Raw genomic sequence first — 14,665 nt, 5'->3', positions numbered from 1 at the left:
TGCAACAACAACAACAAGAAACGCATTGGCAAGCATCTCGTAATTTTGCAATCCAGTTGCCTTTGCTATTGTATTATTAAAATCTAAGAGACTGGTCATTAAATGAACCAAATGACTAGTTTCATCAATGAAAATCAAGAAACGAAAAAGAGATTATACTAAACAATAATTCGCGCATTTTAAAATTTATTAATTAATTAATGTGTGTACCATGTGTGACACCGACGGACATAACGCATGCAACGGTCTACAAGCGATTTGCTCCACAGCTGCCTGCTTGGCGCTACACTCACATTTACGACCCCATGACGAAATCGCAAAGCAATGCTCAAGCGATGATCGTTCCACAGCAAGACAGGCCACATTTACAAGTTACATTTGTGGCCATAAACGATGGCGAACATGCAGAAGACGTCGCCACACGAGTTGCAGTCACATTGGCAGCCGTAACACAAACAGGTCCCGCCGGCACAGCGAGCGGTTGCAACTGCGCAAGCGCCCTGATGCGGTCACTTAGCGACCAGCGTGCGCGTGCGCATGTATGTGTGTGTGTGTGTGTGTCGTCAGCAGCGGTCGCCAGCGAATTGAAAAGTGAAAGGCATTCCTTCAAGTTAATGCTGTCAGCGCGATGACTTGCGTGTGGCCGTGTGTGTGTGTGTGTAGTGGTTGTTCGAGCATCTTTTTACGTTTACCTCACATACATATCCACATACAATCATCGCTTTGTTTTCATTTCGATTTTTGACTCAATTATTTCATTTTGTTTTCAATTGTTGGCGTTTTGTAATATTTTCGGTTGGCTCGCTTTATGACTTAAGCGTCACAGACGAGCTTGCGAGCGCCATTATGAATACTGCTCCTCTTGACTTGATAAGCGCGTCTGTGGCAACTGTCGCAGATATGCACGACCTAAGGAAGCAACAACAATTAGTTGGCAATCGAATTCCGATTTCAGTTGGGCAAAGAAGCCAAAATCGGTCGTTCGTTGACAGTACTTCCGGCTGAGGGCGCTCATTGCGCGTGACCTTCCCTCCGACGCGCGTGGTTAGCAGTCAGACGCGTTTAGCGCACTTAGTCAATTAATTAACTAATTTCATTTAAAATGTTTATGGTCGCGCAATTATTTTTATCTCTTTTATTGTTGCCTTTATTTTGAATTTCACAGCTTAATGGCACCCATTACACGACTTAACGCTCTCGTTGACCTTTACATTTGCCTCGTACCCAACTTGTGGTGGCACTTGTGTTTCTTAATGTGTTGCCAGCCGATCTAAATCGCGTGCAAAGCTGCCATTTTTGGCGTAACAAGTGCAGCTGGTTGTCAAAGCGGTTGCCAAGGGTGAAGCCAACTGTATGGTTGTGCGTGTGTGCTGTGAAAATGTGCGCGGACGGCCTGCAGCCGGTTTGTGTCTCGAATCTTTGCTTCACTTCGGTGTCCATTTTTGCCTTGCAAATGCTGTTGTGCTCTTGTGTGGCATGAAAGTTCAAGATTACATAAACTCGTTGCTGAAATGGACAGTCCAAATTTCGATTTCATTCACGACATGCGAATGTGTAGCGGGGAAAATGAGAGCACAACAACAAACTTAAAAATTTATTTGCAAGATATTTGATTTCTTAATTGGACTCCTTAAATGGTATTGAAAAGTATTTTTTTTATTGTAAATGAATGTTAATGCTTAATATTTTCTGTTCATTATTAAAATTATAATAATAAAGGATGAGTCAGAAGAGGGTCTAGTGTTTACTAAAGTGGACTTGAGGGGTCCGGTGCTCGAAATCCCATACTCCGCTAAGCACCCTGAATTTTGTATACAGAGAGATCAACTCATCAATTTTCTGACTATTTCATTATTTCATTCGAGAATTTTTCCTTGGTTCCTTGACCTCGCTTTATATAGGTTAGTCGAAAAAGTATTTTCGTATGTTTTCAATAGATATCGTTGCAGTTATAGTTCATTACAGTTCATTATAATTAAAAAAAATAAGTTGAAGTTTGGTTAGAAATACGAAAAGTCTTTTTCGACTAGCCATTGTATCTGCCAACCATGTCTGTTTGAGCACCCGTTAACTTCACTGCAACTTAATTTGTTTTATTTATTTATATTTATGTTTATTTGTACTTTAAGACGATTATTTGTAGCGCATTCACTTGCACAAATAATAAAAAGCGCTCTTTTAAAATGCCAATTCAGTGAAATTAAATGAAGTTCGCTTTTTAAGTCTTTTGATTTCAGACTTGTTCAGCGCATTTACTTATTTACTAATTAATGTATTTATCAACAACAAAGCGACCACAGAAGAGTCATTCTCTGGCACACAAACACAAACATTGATGGCCAATAGATGAGACCTCATGCAATTTGTGTTCATGTGTGTGTGTGCGTGTGTGAAGATCCACATGCCAACAGCAAAAGATGTGCAAATGCAGCAACGATGGCTCACGGTCACTGCGAATCGGCGCTGCAAAAACAACAATGCGTGCACATCTGAACCGTCTGCAATAAACGCTTCACCATCAAGACACACACACACGCATGCACAGAAATCAATTTCATGCAGGCCAATCGCCGAAATTCAAAGCAAACTGTGGCCCCAATTAGTTAGCAACAACAATCAGCAGCTCACAGTTGGCGAAGTGGCGAGCGAAGATAAACATCCAAGGCTAAAGAGACGACAAGTGAATTTTAATAGACACAACAACACACAATTCACACAAATTAAGCGAGACTAAAGCAAAAGCAACGAAATTTGTTGCAAAACACTGCCAAAGCCGAAACATAAACAAACGGTGGCGAATTGAACAAGTGCGGAGGGGAGGAAAATGCACAAATGTCACTTAACTAAACAACAATAGTCCAAAAGGCCCTTCTGCATTGTCTGAGAATTGATAAAGAATTGATTTTTCGAATATTCGCCTTTTATACTAATGTGATGTGTCTGCTACAGTCTTCTTTCTCCGCCCAGTGACAATGGCTTCTTTCATTGGAGAGAAGAAAAGAGTTTTTTACAAATGACCCAGAAACCTTCAAAAAGCGTTCACAAAGGGAATGTTGTGACTGAAATGTGTGAATGGCATACACAAACAGCTGGAAGCAGAAGAAGCGTGGCAGACCGAAAGCATTGATAGCCCATTAACTGTACAATTGTCGCCGCTTTTGATCGAGCAATGACTGATAGCGCCGCTGAGTGAGGGGGTGGGCAGCGCGTGGGGTCTTCGAGCCAATTAATTGCAATGAAAGTGTTGAAATGCCAACCAAACGAGGCGGGACAGATGTAGAGCAACTGATAAGCTTCCCTTGGAAATGTTTGTGTGCTGGAAATGACGAAAGAATGACAATGATTTTGTGAGTCCTACTAAGCACTGTCAAGCTTTTCCAACTTCTTAAAGGCAAATATAACACGGCAAAAGCTTTGAATGGAGGGAACGACACAAGTGAGTTAACTCCCGAAGCAAGTGTGATTTCCAACCATAACATTGTTTACTAATTTTGCAGAAAAAGAGCAAGCTTCTGCTCATGGAATAAACAATGTAATTTAAATGACGTTTCTTCTTGAAAATTTCTACCGAAAATTCCAATTTCGGGTACACTCATGCAAGCAGACAGCTACATTGCTGGAAGCCTCTGCGCCGGTTAGCCCCCAAGCCTCGTCAATCACAGCCTTAGCATGCTTCAATAAACTGCCAGTATCGGTTTTTCTGCGGAAGTGAGCAATTTCACCGCTCATTATGTGCCCATACCTAATGTGTGCATGTTTACATGTATGTATGTATGTGTAGAAGCAAATATATAAAAAATTTGAGTCTTCATGCGCTTTTCAGGCCAACAAAGAAAGTAATTTCTAAACATATTTTTGATTTATCGGAGTTATTTGGGGAGCGCACGTGATTAGCATAAATTACAGAGTATAACTGCTTAGATTAGACCACTGCTTTCTTCAGTAGTATTTTTTGTATACAGCAAATCCGCGCTGATTTTCATACAAGTATGAACGATAACAATTCTACCGGATTTCATTCGCAAATTACTGTTAGGGGCAATGATTAACAAATTTGTCTGCTCTCATCTGTTTGAGAAGCCCTTCCAAAGGTCAATTTTGCAATTCTGAATTCATATCTCCACTAGTCCGGTTAAAAACGTATCTTTTCTACAATGTCTTGAGATATATTTGAGTGTGCTTAAAAGAAGTTCGCATTTCAATATTCTGAAAACGGCGTTCCGCATGACTGCAACTGAGTTGACTTTTGTCGCGTTGAGCTGCCGTGCTGCCCTTCCACTTAGTCGCTAAAGCCAAAATGTGTAATGAAAAGCGCATTTTAATATTCACTCGGCATGCAAAGCTCCAATCAAGCGTCAACTCGGCGCGACCAGCAGGTGAATGCGTAATAATTTACGCGTGTGTGTGTGTGTGGCTCATCGATTGTGTCTCGTTGTATTTATTGTTATTATAAAATGTTTTCTTTTGCCTTTTTGGTCATGTGTAGAAAGTTAAGCGAGTTTGTGGGCTCCGGCTTAACATTTTTACCCAGATTATTTGCATACACACACACATTACTGTATGCGTGTGTGTGTGCAGCGCTAAATTATGCCAGCAGCTTGGCTGCATGCCCTGCATGCAAATCGCAAAACGGAAGCGGGTGAATGGTGGCACAAATAACTCACTGTTTTAGTCTTCTTGCTCTTTGTGCTGTTTTGGGTTCAAGCTTTTTCGAAGTTTTCGCATTTCGCAGAATTGCATTTTTTCCCGCCTCGCAGAGAGCTATTTGTCTGTGCTTGCCTCCACTTCTCTTCACCTGTTGCGACCATCTCGGCTTCCATCGCCGCGACAACCGATTCGCAACGGCCCGAGTTGTTGTCATATCGCTTACAAAGCTTTGGAAGCGTGAGCGTGAGCGTGAGCGGTCGCGTATTTGCATTTCGCCGTTAATTTGCAACAAAGTGTTAAGTAATGACGCGCTACAGCAAATATGTGGCCAGACAGTGGGACGCTGCAGTTGCATGTACACAGTAAGTTGATATGTTGGCTTGCAGCGAGTATTTACAAGCACACACGCGTAATTACTTTCAACACAGTTGTTTGCTTTAATATTTACTTAGCAAATATAAAAACTCAGCTGCCGCACGCAAGCCCTTTAGGAAAGTCGGAGTATAAAATTTTGCTTAGAGTTTTTGATTTCATTTGGCAAAGGGCAAACAATCTCTTTGAAGCGGAGATCATAACCCTCAAATTATTGTTACTTTAGGGCATCAGCAACTTACTTCAGAAGTCGTCAACCGAAATAAATACCTTAAATTAGTCTTATCAGTCATTCTCAGTGTAGAAGTTGGAGACCTCTAAGCATCCCTCTACCTTTTAGGGAGTATTGAGAATAGAGATTTACTTCGTTTATTGAGGCTTCATAGTACATTGAACCTCACTCACAGTCTCTGCAAGCACTTTTGCATATTTTTAAAAATATATACTGAACATGCATGAATTTATGGTCTTAAAACTTACTTGCCCTTATATAATATAAAGGAACTAAATCTCGTAAATCACTTTCCCATATTTTTGAAAGAAAGATTCTTTATTTTACTAATTTTCGCGGTGCTCTGCTTAACTCCTTCAATGAATCTCATTGTTTACAGCCATTTTTACATATTTGAAACCCCCGTATCTATTTCGAACTTAGCGCCATATACTCGTCGTTACCGCCATACAGGCATAAATAGCACCTAACCTCAAACTAAGAGGAGTCAAGGCACGCGTAGTATTTACTAACTTGAGCACATCGCAAAGCACTTTTACTTACTGCTAAGTGCATGTCTAAGTACTCAGGTTCTGTGCCATCATCTAGCGCTCACACTCTTCCGGCTTCCCTTTCATTTTTGCCGGAAGCAATTTCACACATGCAACATCCAAGCCGCTTTGTGCAAGCCCATTCGTTCATTTGTTTTGAGCCAGCGGTATAATATGTAAGACACTTGGTAAGTGCACAGTGGCGAAGACTCATCCATTTATATATGTGTTTGGAAACAAGGCACTTGAGCATCTGAATGTGAGTGTGCCATAGCGAGCATAATTACTATAATTAGATGCACAGGTTAGTACCTCATTTGCTCAAGTGGTAATTAATCAGTGTCGTTTTGTGGGCACACACAAGCATCCAAACAAGCACTGACACACGTACAAAAGCGGATCTGGGAACTTTTCACCATTATGTCATTATGATAACCATTTGAATGCCGTCAATTTGTCCCACTTACTATTTATAAAGTATTGAATTCTAAGAAAAGCCAGATAAATTTTATTACTTTTTTAGTATCACTTGCAATTTATAGCCCAAGCATATTAGTTAAGGCTAAACAAAGTGAATTGGCGCTAATGAAGTTGTTAGTAGTGACCTTTGCGAAGCAAATTCATCCTCTCGATACTGGCGCTGTTTTCATATTTTGAAATTTGCCACGAAAATATGTTCTGTTTTTCCGTTCTAAACTGAATCTGAGACGGATTAAAGCAACCTTTATTTTTAAGCAGCGGCAAGTTCGCTTCTTAAGTCTTTTGATTTCAGTTGAAGAAGTTTTGAAAATTAACGTAATGAATTTAATAGCAATTATAATATTATATACAACGTCACCTAAAATTCAAAACAACGTATCATCAAAAAAAATTGAAAATTGTTGCCAGATATAATAACCAATATATAACCAATATGTAACCAATATATAACCATTTTATAACCAAAACTCAATCATTGTTTTTATATTGGTGGTGGCTATTATATCGCTTTTCCTTCGCCTGCAAACTTATGAAAAGTGATGTTAAGTTATTTTGCATTTTAGGTGACGATGTAGTGTAGTATATTATTCCTTCGCAGCTCGTTAACTTACCAGAAAAAGTGCAATCCTCATGGCTGCGGGCGAAACAGTTATCTCCAGGCGCAGCAGCAAATCGGAAGCGCGTCAAATATCTGTTATAAAAATGTTGTTGTATTCAACTAAGACAACTTTTTCTAACGGGAAGTAAATAAAAAATCTAATTTCAATTACACTCAGACAACAACAAACGAAGAAAGTGAAACGAAGAGAAAAAACCTTAAAAGTTGTAATTCAAATAACCGTACGCACTTTACTGTTAATTAGTATCTTCTTGGCATATGTTTGATTTTGTAACTATTTTTCATGCCAAGGCGAGTTCGCACTGCCGCGAAGAAAGTTTCACTGGGTGTCACTTGGCGGCAAGCATAAATTAAGCGCAGGCAGTGCAACTATCATTAATCCGTTTCACACCAAAACACAGGCAGTTTACTTACGCAGAAGCGCCGAGTAGCTTAAACACACGAAACAGAGATAAACAACAAATACAAAAACAGCACGCGAATGTCCTTCTCATAAGACAAAGGCAGAGTTCGTTTGTATGTGTGTGGGTGCACAGCGATATGTTTTATTGAAACAGCGCACATAAAAGTATGTGTGTGTTTGTGTGCGGCAGACGGCTGTCACTCGATCGTTGGAGGGTTTCACGCGCACCACCGAACCGTACGACGTTATGGTTAATGTTGAACTGAATTGGACGGAATTGAAATTGCAGTGAGGCGGCCAAAGCGACGCTGGTTGCTTCTTTTTCGACTACCACGACGACACCGTCGAAGCGCCAAAAAAGACGCTCTCCGGCCGACGACAAGTAAAGTCCACAAGAAGTGGCGAAAAGACAAAAGCGAGACAAAGCAGCAAAATTGCGCTAAAAGAAGACGTAGAAAGCGAAACAACGGCGCGTTGCGCATGCGCTTGTCCGGCGTCACCATCACTGCTGGCAGCGCGGTCGAGACGGCCATTCAGCGCGTTGCGTCAAGTCTTCTACGAGCCGAGAGTAGTGCAATCGCAGAGCGCAACGCGAACGGCAGGGAGGGGGTCAAGCAACTGTTGAAAAGCAAAAGTGTAACAACAACAGTAACAAACGTTGTCTCTTCGGAACTGTGGCAAGCGCGCAAGTAAAAGTGTTTATAATCGCGCCGCTGAAGCGGTTGAGCGCAGACGGTCGCGCTCCCACTGGCCACCGCGGCGGTTTGTTTCGCAGATGAGCTGCTTGCTCACAAATTCACCATGGTTTTGCCAAATACTCGTACACCAAAACCCACCACAACGCTGAAACTCCTCTGCTGTTGAGCTGTGCTTGGCACAGCTGAGTGCCTCACTCGGAGAAATGCAATGCTTACGCTAATGTTGACATGCTGCCGCGCGAGTACCAGAAAGGTCATTAGGTTCATGTTAGAATATTTGACCTTTCCTATGGAAGGGCTGACTCTGCTTCACTCTAGAGCAGGATACCTTATTGTCGACCAAACGTGTAGGGATATGAAGCAGGGGTGCCCAAGCAGTGGTTCAGCTGCTTTGCGACAACTGCTCCATTGCTCTTCTTCTACCTCGTTGCCCATAGATTCCAGCAAAAAATAGCTGCAAGATTTGACAAATCCTCTCGATAAATAAATATTATTTCCAGACCAGACCATTAACTTCTTCAAGCTAGTAAAAGTCCCTTTGGTTGTGAAACTGTCTCGAAGCTTAATTCAATTGAAAATGATTTCACAAACTGTTGCTTGCAAATGGACTTGATTAATCTCGGTGTGTAGATGCGCTCATGCCACGCAAGTTCACTCCGCAACACGTAATTCACATTACCTTCCATGTTCGACATCGCAATTACAAGCACAGCCAGACAGCAGCCCGACCACTTTATTAATGGGATCAAATATACAACATTTTACTTTCATTTGACTTTGGGTGGCAGATTATCTGCGCTGAGCTCACAGCCGAATGGAGTAGCAATTAAGAGTTGGACGAAAATGTTAAAAAAACAAAAGCAGCGCCAATTCACCATTCGGAGCAAGTTCATGACTTAACATTTAAGCCGGAAGATGGCCTGGCGCGTACGCTTGCACCGAAATAGGCGCATGCGCGGCTCCAAAAAACTGTATATGACATACGATTGTTTATGTGAATGTGATTATGTGCCTGATGTTGGTGTAAAAGTTTGCGCGGTGAGACCAGTATCATGGAATTGTCTCCCTCCACTTCATCAGTGCAGTTGAGCCGGCTTTGATAAAGCAAAAGTGAACCGCAATCGCTTAAAGATTGCAATTACAAAAATATAACACCCAATATGAAGAACAGATTTTAAACCTGCTTGATTCACAAAGAGAAAGACCCCTATCCTGGAAATGTGGTGGGTGCCTTGTACATTTTCCAGCAACCAGGAGGTAATCAATACTTTTCAATCCAATTTGAAGTGAAATGCAATAAACGGAAGCATTATTTCAGGTTTTCCTATATTTTCTTCAGCGATCGGCACCACCCCCAGAAAGTCGAAGAAGTAATTTCGTATTTTGTCGCTCCGGTCGACCTACCGTTGGAAGTCGATAAAATGATGGAAAAGATTGACCAGAACTGTCACATAAGCCGTCGTAACTGGGAACAAACAGAAGCTCTATGTTTTGCCTGTGAAAAATTTAATGGACCGAATTAAGATCTGCGATTTTTTGCTGAAATGAAATGAAATCGAACTATTTCTGAAGCGAACGGTAACAGGAGACGAAAAGTGGATCAAATACGATAATGTGCGAAAAGATCAAGCGTGGTGAAGCTCAACAAATGGTCGCAAAGCCAAGATTAACGCCTCGAAAGGTTATGTTGAGTGTTTGGTGGGATTAGAAAGTTTAACACTAATGGAATAATGTCTCCAGCGGGAAAATGACAAAAAGTGGTCAACCAAAATGGTACATATTTGGTTCATTATAAATATGAAAAAAATAATTGGAAGTTTAATTAAAAATACGAAAAGACTTTTTCAACTACCGTATATAAAGAAGTTCCGCCGAGAATGCTGTGAGAAGGAGTAAATCTCGTAAATCGAGTTACCAAGTAGGTAGAACTTGGAGATCCAAAACAACTGGATTTTAAAGTCCACTTGAAGTACTCAAAACAGAGTTTTCTCGCCCTCATTGAAAACTAGAAACCGGAAGTACGCCTTAATTGAATCGACATCGGAACACTTTACCATCCACATACCGTGCAAATGCTGGTTGTTTTTAGGGAGTTATGAGAGGAGTTTTTTCATTAGACAACCAACAAAACCCCAAAGGTGAATTACATAACTCACAATGAATGTTAAATCATATTAAATTGCTGATAATCAAGACATTTAGCATATTGATATTGTTGTATAATTGTATAATCTGTGAGGTTGACAAAGAGATGCCAAAACACCAGTTTCTTTGTATTTGAATATGCAAATCTGGGGGCAAGCGGAGCGACAGTGGAATGCGATAAACACAACAATAACAATCGACTGTATGCAGACACCTAATGCTCGTATATGAGACGACATCAAATTATGCGGTAATCCACCACAAGACCTGCCAACAACAAAACAGTTATGATGCACACACACACACACACACGATATTTAGGATGGACACTAAAGCTTGGCCATTCGTAAAAACTGTATTTTATCATTAACGAGTGCGATGACTTAACGGGATTAACGATGTAATGCCATACATATGTGTACTCGGGTGCTTGAGTTTTTACTTTTCATATTTATTAATACTCACCGAAGTAATAAAAACACACGGCCGCCAGAGCTGCAAAATGCCGCCGAAAGCGAAATGAGTGAGTGACAACAACAGAAACATTGTAAAGTGGCGACAACTGCAGCTTTATCGGCTTTTACGCGCGAATGAAAGCATAACGGTGTCAGCGCTAAGGAAGTACAGGAATTTATACCTACCCATCGACAAAATATTTATACAAATATATTATATACATATACTACATATGTGTATAAATGAGTGTGTGCGCTGCAGTTATGAACTACTTTACAACTACTCAGCTGTGCGACTGGAAACCTGGCGCTTTGGCCTGCCGTTGTCGAGAAGTCAATGGTCCGACATCGGCCAGAAATACGCCAAGTTTCAAAAGCAACAAACAAAAGTGGTTCAATTATAGTAAAATTTCTGAGCACTTAAAGCAACACAACAAAATGTTCAAAATTTGTATGTGTTTTTGTACTTAAATAACGGAATCGAGAGTAACTCATTAATAAATCGTTCAATAATCGGAATAAAGTCGATCGCTTTCGGACTAGTCTATTTTCAGCTCTAACTGAGTCAATAGTATTTGCATCTTAACTCGCATTTACCTAAATCGTTTGTTCGAAAAATAGTTATAAAAAAATTAGACAAAGCAAAAAGTTGTTCCAAAAAGTTAAGCCTACGATTGCTGAGTTGTTGTTGTTTGACTGATTTACAATATGGAATTTACGCGCATTCCCTTGCAAAGTGACCGCCAGTTGCAGTCGCCAATCGTGTTTTTACCAACTACATCGATATGCTATAAACAAGCTGTTATCTTTAGCAAGCAGCAAGACGGTTTAACCACCCTGTGGGAAAGTGAAGTGTGTAGCAGTAAGCTTCAAGTCGTACAAAGACAAGGAAATAATCACGTCACTAGTTTAATAAAAATTTTATTATGTGATCATGTTGCTGACCTCCAAAAAGAAAGAAACCCACATATTTGAATCATTAATCTTTGGCTTCTTTTGAGCTTATTAAGAAGCGGTTGTTAGACGCCAATCTCAGTCGGATTTTCTTACCTTTCTTCCTGTCTTTTTTTGTGTTTTTTATAATCACTCAATGCGTTAAGTTGGGCAAAGTGAGTTCCGTTATGAAAACCAAGCACAAACCGAAATTTCATTCACTCATGATTTCCTACTGGGAAGCCGCAGCAAACTACAAGTGTTTTTGCAGCACAGGTTTGCCTGCGATACGTCACTGCGACTGCAACGGTTTCACTTTCGATATTGGCAATTTGTCAGCAGCAGCACGGCCGATTGCTGTTTTGTAGTTTTTCTGTATTTGCTTTTGTTTTTGTTTTTGCTCGATAAAAATGTATTTATTAGTTATAAAGTTTGAGCGAAGCTGCGGGTTTTTCACTTAGCTGTCGATTCTCTTGACTTGATCGATGGATTGAGCGAGCGATTTGTCCACCATCTGGTTGTGGCGAATTGATCTTCGTCTCCACTTGCGGCGAATCGGTGGCTCGAGCATCAAATTTCAGTGCATGTAAGCGTTGGACCGCTACAGTCGTCATATATGTATGTATGTATGTGGTGATCCTCTTGGTGGTCGCTTCGAAGCAATTTTGTAAAATTCATCCAATTCAATGTTTGTTTGACTGGCACGCGCCCGATTTCCTTCGGTTATGCGCTGTGGCTTTTGTAGATACCACTTTAAAGCGTTTTCTTTCTATATTTCTGAGCTTTAATAATAACTTTCGTGGAATTAATCATTGTATGCCTTCACAACTGATTTAATGTGTTTTTAATGGGCTTTTGAGTGCTGATAAATAAAAAATTGCCTTCGCGCACAATTCTCTATTGACAACCATCGAGCCCAATTCAAATCTCTTTCTAATTAGACTCACTTTTAGCAGCGATTAAAAGAAACGACATGAGAAGATACTTCAAATGAAGAGAAACTCTGGGAAAATGTCGTTTCGATAGCGAAATATTCACATAACGGCGTTTCTAATTACTTCATCATAGTAGTATCTGAAGCACACTTACGTTTACTTATATACCAATATTTCAATTTCTTACGATTTTCTTAAGACAATGACAGAGATATCTTACCAATGAAACAAGGTCCACATTTTGCGCAAGTTAGAATTCCGTTAAATGAAAAATCTTATAATGAATCTGACAAAGCAAAGCAAATCTGTCACCAACTGTCAGAAATGGCATACCTACTAGACCTATTTGATCTTATTTTTGCCACCACTTACCAGATATGATAGATCCAAAACTTAGAAAATATTTCTTCTTCTGATGTGTGACGACTTTGATCAAAAATTATCTGAAGTCAAAGGGTTTGCAAAGCAAATTCTAAGCATGCACCGAAAATGCAGCGTCCGTTAGAGCAGAGATACGCGAATAAATTCTGTGTAAAACTCTGTAAATCTGCAACAGAGACGTTTGATATGATTAAGAAGTGGTGTATTTCGGGGGCTCAAGGCCATTTTGGAGGGCCAGGAAGAGGTCGCTGATGAAGACCCGAAAAAATGTGCAAATCCAAAATAAAAACGATGCTCATTGTCTTTTTTGACATCAAAGGCATCGCCCACCATGAATTTATTCCTCTGGGACAAACCGTCAACGCCAAGTTTTAGGTGAAAGTCGTCAAGAAGACTCAAACGAAGGGTCAATCGGGTCCAGCCAAAAATCGCAGCTTATTGGAAGTTGCACTAGACAACGCCCCGGCTCACACTGCCTTTCTTGTGAACAGCTCCCAAGACCGGGACCCAATGCTTCCGCAGCCGCCCTACAGCACAGATGTAGCCCCCGAACTTTTTTATTTCATTGCCTGAAAAGGCCGATGAAAGGGGTTCCAAGCAGCATACACCTCGGCCCTCAATGCTATTCTGGAGCATGCCTTCTTCCATGCTTGGAAATCGCGCTAGCAGCGCTTCATCGACGCATAAGGAGCTTATTTTGAAAGTTTTTAAGGAATTGTAACGATTGGTTCAATAAATTATTTTAAATCGACTCAGTCTTATTACTTTCCGGACAAACCCGGTACGTTTTGCGAGCCACTGTATATCGGATATGAAGATCCCTTAAGTTTTATTGTTACTATACATTTTGGTGTAGTTAAGTGGACCTATTCTCCAAAGCATAAAATAGTATAGCGTAATGTAATTCGCTGCCTAAATTGCATGATATCGGTCCATGTATGTATATAATATATGTGCATTTATTGTGTTGAAAACGATTGTGAACTCCTGATAAAGCCTTCAATATTGATTTTTCGCAACGCCTCGCTCTATGAGAAAAATCCCAACCGCCACACACATTCCTACCCCATACAACCACCATATCCAATAGAGATCCCTCAAGGTTAGACTGTGGTTTAAGTTGTAAGGCGTCGAAATCGTTTTATTGAGCTTTCCTGCTGCCACCATATCGCCATAAGCCAGCTTTTCCCAATAGTCCACGAGTCCGGCGCTTATTAAATTTTGGATCAGCACATTTAGCTTGCCCCGGTATATGGAATGTGGGCTCATGGGTATGCCCATTTGTATGTTTTTAGCCAAGACCATCTTATCGCTAATGTAGAACAAGTTTACACCCAATCTTCTTTGATACTCCACAAACGTCTTCCACAACGATTGCGGAACGGTATAGCCAAAATGGGTGTTCAGAGTTTTGCGCTCATAATAGTAATCATTTATGGATTGTGTGATCAGGAATACACTCGTATACTTCTCCAAAAATCGAGGACCAACGAAATCTACGAGTGCATTGTATTCGGCTAAGGAAATTTTAACGCGTGTCGGCACACAAAGCAACTCGTCAAATGTGTTGACTCGCTGAAGTTTGGGACTGCTAGTGAGATATGTTTGCAAGTAGCTGGTACTGATGGTGCTCACATAAATACCGGCCACAAATAGTAGAATACAGATGAAGCGCTTCGTGAATGCGGCGGTGATGTGTACGTGTGTGGGCTGACCCAGCATGCTGCGCAAAGAGACAATCGTAAGCGTGGAAAGAAAGAGTTGACACGTGTTGCTGCATGTTCGACGATTGCGACGCCAACGCGTGCTCTCGCAAGTGAGCAGACAAGAGAAGA

This window comes from Bactrocera neohumeralis, chromosome 4 (assembly GCF_024586455.1).
Source record: "Bactrocera neohumeralis isolate Rockhampton chromosome 4, APGP_CSIRO_Bneo_wtdbg2-racon-allhic-juicebox.fasta_v2, whole genome shotgun sequence".
NCBI classification, from domain to species: domain Eukaryota; kingdom Metazoa; phylum Arthropoda; class Insecta; order Diptera; family Tephritidae; genus Bactrocera; species Bactrocera neohumeralis.
This window is presented reverse-complemented; position numbering follows the sequence as displayed.